Here is a 9,139-nt window from a genome sequence, read left to right as displayed (position 1 = left end):
GAAGAACTTCAGGAGAGAAATGCTTCATGATTACCAACCCTTGATACCAAAACTAATTTAAAATTTTTATTAAAAAAATAAGATGCAAGAGTCTGCTTATAGCTATGGAACATTATAGTATATCAGATAAATCTTCCTGCGAGTGCCAACTAGAAGAGCTGGATAGCATGTAAGAACATCTGCTTGGAGGCAGCAAATGGCTACCATGGTAGCAAGACAAGCATGGAGGTACACATTCCAATCTCCATTCAAGAGAGAACACGCTGCAAAGATTGCACTTAGCTAACAGCTCCACACTTCAGGATGTGCTGAGGCACTCATGCTGAGGCCATGTACTCTCCAGGCTGCTCCTGCCCAAAGGAAACTCTTCTAATGAGCATTCTACTCTCCAGCTCCTTATTAGTCTAGCTGAGCCTATCTCAGAGCTTCACTAGTCTGAGAATCTTCCTGTCCAGTCCTCCTGTTTCCTTCCTTCTCTGCTCTCACGGGCATCGGGTCTGCATTGCAGTCTCTGCCTACTCCTGCTCTCTCTATGATTCACATTTACCAACCTCAAAAATAATGACACTTTCTCAGTAGTGCAGCCACATTCCACAGGAGGCTAACAAATGGTATTTTAATCAAATACTTTGCTTTGGTATATAACCAACAGCTTATATAAACATAGCAAAATACTTCCTACCATGTGAACTTTTGGAGTGTTTTGCCAAGCAAAATGGCTGCAGTTTTCTATTAGTGGAGAAGTTTTTCCTGAATGGAAATGCATAATTTAGGTTTAATAAGACTTTTTAACATAAGCTGTACATACAAATGTGCATTTTCTTCTTTCCTTGTGTTTACAGCATCAGATAAGCTATAGACCAATTTTATGCAACCATTTTATATGCAAATAAGAGGTTATTTTTACGTGTCTTCAGTTTTATAGGAGACAGGCAAGAGAATTTCAAATAATGCAGTTTTCCACTCTAGTCAGAGAATTGACTTTTATATATTCTGCTTTCTGTGGACATCTTTATCTCTTGACAGCTGATGACAAAATGCTTAAACACTAAAGGTTTAAGACATCAATACAATTTTATAGACAATTTTATTATTTCAGGTTAAATGACCTCATTTTTGCTTTTTGAGCATGAGTTGAAATGGCCAGTTGACCTCTTCCTCCATTCAGAAGAAAGAAGCATCTTCTGTATGAAAAATTTCCCAGGCTCCTCACATGGAGATAAGTCAGGTAATGATGTCACCTCCCCCTGTCCTCATAGAAGGGGGAAGAGGAGTTAATTTATTGGGTGGCATCAGTGACCACAAAAGGAATTGAGAAGAGGATTCTGACATGAACAGATTACAGATCCCATAAATGGAGCTTCATTTTTGGCAAGATGGATAGGTTTGGAAGGACCCACAGACCTAACAGAGCTAATACAGACAGCATGCTGCTGATCCAATGATTCTCCAGCAGAAACAAAATCTGCTTTGGCCAATAGTACATTGAAGGAGCCAACGGCCATTAGGCAGAGGCTCAAGTAAGCAGGTGGTTTCTGTCAATGAATGTCCTACAGTGGACAAAACAGAGCATGGAAGAGGAAAAGGAAATAGGTACACAATAGGTAGAGATCTGGGCGGAGAGTTTTAATGGATATGGTACGGCAGAGGGAGCAGAAACACGTGTTCAGCAAGACTTCTGTTCTGATATAACTGAACAGAAGGTAGCACCTAAAATCAAGAGGAAAAGAAGTTCTAAACAGGGCTTGTTCGACAGGATTGACCAAAATCTACTTACTAGAGTCTACTTACTATATTAAGGGCCATAGCAGAATGACCAGCAATTCTTCTCATATGCTCCATACTCAGAACTCTTCAAATCCCCCCTGAAAAGTGCCAGGTCTGATGGAGGGAAGGTGGCCGGGAGAACTGCTGGAATTCACACCTGTGAGATTCTAGGGGCTGCTATAACAGGAAGCCAGACAGAAAAAATAGAGGGAAGGGCTATGAGGGATTGGAAGAGAATAGGTCCTAATGAAACTCAGTATTACCATCTGAAAATAGAAAATAATGTCAACTTCTAGAATTGTGGAAATGATTGAAAGCCAGGTGGTTAGCTCACAGTTAGAACTCTATGGATGTGAGTGAACCAGCCCTTTCAGCTACCCTTAGAATCATACAATGACCAAAGAAGGACGTTCTCTTAACTTGGGAGTTTTTAACAGGTTATGAGCAGTGTGGCATTTATAGCTAACATACCTTGAGTACTTACTATGAGCCAATCACTACCTTGGTTCTTTATAACTATTATCCCATTTAATCCTCTCAACCTTATGAGATGAGAAGCAGTATCAACCCCATCCTACAAATATATGAAAACCAAAGAACAGAGGAGAAGTGACTTGTCCAAGGTCACACATTAGCAAAGTGGCAGTAGCAGGATTTGAACAGAGACTCAGGAGGCACCACTAATAGTTGAATTACACATAGCATCATACTTCTATTATGATGGGGAGGGGGGAATAGAGAAAACAATGTAAAAGCAAGAATTGGTCCATTTAGTACCTACTCAGAATACCAGTGGTAGACCATAATGAGATATGTAGAAAAAGTATTTAAAGTGTGGCAGCAAATTTTTAATGTAATTTGTCCAGTGTTCATTCTCCTAACTATGTTCCTGGCATGGAGATATGTTAGCACAGCCATACCAGGAGCAGGGTTTATGGCCAGAGTCTTTATTACCAGCATGAGCAATGGTGCTGTAATGACCAGCATCAGGAAGATTTAATATGGTTTGCAAAGGCATCGACTCAAAAAAGCTTTCAATGATAATTCACCAAAAATAAAATAAAAGTAGAAGAATGTTTTAAACAGCAGCCTGACATCTATGATATATCCGCAGGGTATTTAATATGTTTTGATGCATTTTTTACTTTTACTTAAGCACTGTATGCTCATTTTAGATAACTTAGAATAACATAATTTAAAAATCACCTGAAATATTACCACCAGAGATGATCATTATAAACATTTTATTGTTAAGCCTTCCAGAATTCTGTCCTGGTCATTTAACAGTTAGTTTGTCACACTATATATCCTGTATAACCGCCACACTCATTTAGCTATATTATGAATACCTTCCCAAGTCCTATATGAAATTACATTTTTAAGACTACATATTTTTATTTTGCTCTATGGGTGCCCATCATTTATTCTGTCAATCCCCCATTGTTGGATATTTGCATTACTTCCAATTCTTCTTACTTATAAGACTGCTTCTTACACTTAGCAAATTAACATTTAATCTATTATGTAGAAGTATTACATAGAAGTATTTAATCTATTATGTAGAAGTAATATTTAATCTATTATGTAGAAGTATTGTTGTCCAGTCTCTAGTTTTCCTTTTAACTTTATAGTAATTTGCATTCAAAAGTAATTTTTTTTATTTTTGTGAAGAAGTGTACGAACATTTCAACTGTGAATTTTGCCTTTACTGCTACTCTGAGAAAGCCTTTCTTTCAATAATGAATAACCCTCCTACCCTGTGATATGTGTGTATTCATGGGTGTTTTCCTCCAAGGCTTTTACAGCTTCATTATTTTTCATTTAATATGTTCTTGAAAGAATAGATACTAATATAATCCTGGAAAATCGCATATCAAGAACTTCCAGATAGCTTGCTTTGTAAAAGAATATGAGACATGACTCCGCTTCACAGGAGAAAGGGGCCCTTGTATTTTACAAAAACTCAAAGTAAAAGACATTGGAGAAGTAAATGATTTGAGTACCTTTCTATAAAAGTTGGTAAGACTGTGCTATAAGGACAAGGAGATCCTATCTTCAGTGTAGATATCCAGAGCAGGCTACCTGTGATTAGTAAGCATAACCATTCCTTGCTCTATTTGTAAGGACTTTTTCCTGAAGATGCTACACCATCCCACCAGTTTACTATAATTCCAAATGGATTGCCTCCATGACTTCATCTATTTCTTAGGAGACCATGAGAGATATTTTTACATCAGAGTACACTGGTCAGAAAGAGAGAATACATACCATGGCTGCTACTCCTAATAATAGTACTACATTTCCACACCATGTAATTTGACTACAGAGGTTTTTTTATAGTAGCAGCTAAAAAGTTTGACATGTAACATGCAAATTGCAAACCTTGACAAGATTCAACATGCCTTTTTCTTTCCCTGATTTTATTTCTAAATTATTTTTTAGGATCCTACAATGCCTCTATGATTAAACTTTAATAACCTTAAAAATCTATTCATTATTCCAAGGCCACCTTTAATACATCAGCCAGTGATATCACTAACTTCCCAGCTTAAGAGGTTTTTCCCCTTGGAAGAATCTGTTCATTACAATAGTTAACAGCTACTCAGTTAGCAAAGAGCCCTAAGACAAGGCATAGGACAAGTTAATGGTGTAACAAATCAGTCGTTAAGCTAAACGGTCAGTTTGCACAGTAGAGTATTATTGCTTTATTGAATCCAACTTAAAGATTTACAGAAGTTACACTTTATTCCAGGTACAAGATGCCCAAATGAAATACAGAGGGGTGCAGTTTTGTTTTACGCTGCTTTCATTAAGAACCCAATTGCATGGCAAAATCAGTTAGTATATATCTCGTTCCATGTGACAGCCAATTTTCCACTGAGATTGGAAACTCCTGGAGCCTTTTAATCCTTGTCCCTACTCTGGGTGTACAGGAGTGGGAGTTACAGCATGTTTTTAAATTGTTTAAAGTAAAGCATCAATGGTAACAAGGGCTTATCCCTGACTCCTGAGCAATGGAACATCTCTGGATGGATGGGGCATGGCCTGAACTCTAGGTCTACTTTGATGATGAAATCTGTCTGGGACATACTCTTTGGCCCAACATACTACAGTGGTTTTTTATCCAGTGAGAAAATACGTAGTGTTATAAACATAGCTACATTAAATAACCTGTGACACAGTCAACTTGACCACCTAAAGGTTCAAAGCTGATAGCATCATCATTCATTTAACAAATATTTTTTGTATCCCTAATACATGCCAAGTACTTGCAAAGATCTAGGGATATAGCAGGTACTAATTCTCATGGAGTTTATATTCTTGTGGAGAAGGCAGACTTCAAAAACAAATAATTTTACATTAATACATTATCATATTACATTAAACAGGATACATTAAGTACATAAAACATTACATGAAACAGGATAAAATACATTAAACACAAACATTAAACAGAATAATTTTGCAAGTAAGAGTGTTATAAAGAAAAAATATGTCCAGGAAGAGTGTTGAATGGAATTCAACTGTTCATGTAAGGAGTGGAAATTATGTTATTTGGAGGACTGCAGACAATCAGTCAATCAGGGGTCCGTAAGTAAAAAGAAAGATAAGTAAGTATTTCACTGAATACTTATAAAGCACCCTTCTACATGCTTTCAAAGGCCTGTCTGCTGCTTTTAGTTTCCATGAGCAAACCTTTCCCTTCAGAATAGAAGAGCTACGGCGAAAGATTAAAGCTTAGCATTTAGGGATAGTGCATGCCCAAGATTCCTGCTCAGTGCCCAGCACTACATACATAATACTTTTTATAGCACTAACAACAATGACGAGAAAGGTCAAATAGCGAGGTTTTGGAATAATTGCTCAGTTCAGATCTATAAAAAGCTATTAAATATGTCCTCTAGAGAATAATATGTTTTGTTATTCTATAAGGGCATAAGTGTAAAAGTTATCTAGCTTACAGACTAATTCTGGACCTCAGCTTACTATCACTTAATACATTTATGTTCTAGAGTTGCAAACCACAAAATCACTTTTAATGTCTTTAGTAGGAATAAAATACCACAAAATAAACTGTTAGATTTTGTGTGTGTATGTAATAACATCTGAAAATCTTCACTTTCCAGACTGAGTACTTATGAGCCAGCAACAAAAAAGAAGAGCTTTTTCAGAAAGCCTGTGTTTGAAAGTATACATATCATCTGAAATATTTTAAAAATGAATTCTTTTGGTAAGAGTTATTTCATTTTCATATTGTGGTTGGCAAGATAAACCCTTGCTTTGACAACGAAAAGACTATTTATGAAAAACTAATGACATCATGTGTAGCTCATATCATATGGTATATTTACATAAATGTAAATGACATAATTTTAGGATCCTTTGTTTCTTGCTCCACTGGTACTCTTCCCAAATATAGCTTGACAATGCTCCTATACTAATTAATCCATTTATTAAAACAACCATAACAAAGTAAAACCTGTTGTCCTTTCCTCTTGGAGCTCACTGAAAATTAAATGAGAATTCCTTGTCATGGTTCTTAGTTCTCCTGGCCTTATCAGGAGACTGTATCAGTCGGGGACCCAGCAGGAAACAAGTGGCATTGTATCAAAGGTAACTCAATAGAGTGTAAGGAACAGGACATCTTACAAAGGTGAGAGCAGGGTAAGGGAGACCAAGGCGGTGGTGCAGCAACCCAGACTGGCAACAGCAAGAAGAGTTTCCACTATGCTTACAATGGCAAGGGGAATGCGTTAGTTTCCTATTGCTGCTGAAAAAATTTACCACACTAAGTGACTTAAAACAACAGAAATTTTTTTTTCTTATAGCTCTGGAGACCAGAAGTCCAAAATCAATCTTACTGAGCTAAAATCAAGGTGTTGGCTGGCAGAGCCACTCTCCCTCTCCCTCATGAGGCGGTATGGAAAAATCTGTTTTCCTGTCTTCTTCAGTGTCTTCTTTAATTTTATTTTTTCAGTGTTCCAAGATTCATTGTTTATGCACCACACCCAGGGCTCCAAGCAATACACGCCCTTCTTAATAACCACCATCAGGCTCATGCATCTCCCCACCCGCCTTCCAAAACCCTCAGTTTGTTTCTCAGAGTCCACAGTCTCTCATGGTTCATATCCCACTCTGATTTCCCCCAAATCACTTTTCGTTTCCTTCTAATGTCTTCCATGTTATTCCTTATACTCCACAAGTGAAACCATATGATACTTGACTTTCATTTCTTGCATTTAGGCTTGTGGTCCCTTCATCTTTCAAGCTAACAGTGTAGCATTTACTCCTTCTGACTTTGCTTCTAGCACATGTTTTTTCCCCTCATCTGTATGTAGTCAAATCTCCCTATATTCTCTTCTTTTAAGAATATTTTTAACTAAGGCATTAGGTTGGCTCAGTTGGTTAAGCATCAAATTCCTGATTTTGGCTGAGGTCATGGTCTCTGGTTTCATGAAACTGAGCCCCGTATCAGGCTCTGTGTTCAGGGGGGAGTCTGCTTGAGATTCTCTCCCTCTCCTTCTGCCACTTCCTCCCTCTTTGCCCTTTCCCAGCTTGCATACATGAAAACTCTCTTTCTCAAATAAATAGCTAAATAAAATCTTTTGGTTGCGGGGAGTGCCTAGTTGGTTCAATTGCTCAAGTGTCTGACTCATGGTTTCTGCTCAGGTCATGATCTCATGGGTCATGAAACTGAGCTCTGTGCTCAGCAGAAACTTTGCTTGGGACTATTTCTTTCCCTCTGCCCCTCCCCTCACCATGCCTGCCTGCGTTCTTTCTTCTCTTTCAAATAAATAAATATTTTCTTAAAAAAAGAAAACTATATTTTCTATAGGGCCCCCTTGGATAACCCAGGATAATTTCTCTATCTCAAGATCCTTAACTTAATCACATCTGCAAAGACCCTTTTTTATATGAGGTAATATTGATGAGTTCTAGAGATTAGGATCTGAATATCACTGGGGATCACTACTCACCCTGCTAGAGGATGAGGGTCTGGAACTGGAACCCAGGGAGATCTATAGCAATAGGGAAAAACCATCTGACAGAATATGTGGTTTATAAACACTGACCACATATGTTAGTAGAACATGGCCACTACCAAGAGATGACCAAACAAGAAGAGACTCTGGGAAATAAGTACCCCAAACTCTCTCTTATCCCACCCTCCAATTTCTGCCTGTGAATCCCACAGTCCAACCTCAAATGGAATCCAGAGGGCAAGGAAGGTCAAACCACCCATCCATAAAGGTCAGCCTGCTAGCACATAGGATGCCACAGAAAACTGACAAGTGGTCTCAAGAATCAAATGAAGAATATCCAGCAATGGGCACTGGAAGGAAACTGACAACAGTTCTGGGGCCATGTGTAAGAATGAACACTTCCACAAGAGACCGGGGAGATATGGATCACATACCACTGCTTAAAAAAAAACAACCAAGCAGCCTGAATGCAGAGAAGTAGCTTCATTTCAGCATCCACCATAAGGGCCAACACTGGAGACTAGGAAATCATTCTAGAGTTCATTCACTGTGCATTCATGGAGCTCAACCAAGCTTTAACTCTGCAAGACTCATTCCAAGATTTTGGAACTTTAATCAGGTTTTTCAACTGGAGATTTACAGTTTACAAATGCAAATAAAGAATGTATTTGTTAAAACCACTAATTCAAAGGGATAGATGCACCCCTATGTTTGCAGCAGCATTATTTATAATACTGGAAACTTGGAAGCAGCCCAAGTGTCCATCAGTGGATGGATGGATTAAAAAAAGGACATTTTTAATATAATTTTAAATATAATTATATATGTGTGTATGTATATATAAACAACACACACCCATACATATAATGGATGTATGTGTGTGTGTGTATATATATATATATATATATATATATATATATATATATATATATATGAAATCTTGTCATTTGCAATGACATGGATGGAGCTAGAGAGTATTATGCTAACTAAATCAGTCAGAGAAAAAGAAATACCATATGATTTTACTCACATGTGGAATTTAAGAAAAAAAAAGAGAAATGAGAGAGAACCAAACCAAGAAACAGACTCTTAACTATAAAAAACAAATTGATGGTTACCAGAGGGGAACTGGCTGGGAGATGCAAGAAACAGGCAATAGAGATTAAGAAGGGTGCACTTGTGATGAGCGTAGGGTGATGTATGCATGTTTTGAATCACTGTATTGTATACCTGAAACTAATATAGCACTGTATGTTAATTATACTGGAATTAAGATTTAAAAACTTAATTAAAAAAAAGAAACAAAAATATGTATTTGTTTTAATTGGGTGGGAAGAATCTAACCCATCTTATCTTGGTTTGTATTAATGGTATCATAAAAGTCAACA

Source organism: Mustela erminea, chromosome 15 (assembly GCF_009829155.1).
Source record: "Mustela erminea isolate mMusErm1 chromosome 15, mMusErm1.Pri, whole genome shotgun sequence".
NCBI lineage: Eukaryota > Metazoa > Chordata > Mammalia > Carnivora > Mustelidae > Mustela > Mustela erminea.
This window is presented reverse-complemented; position numbering follows the sequence as displayed.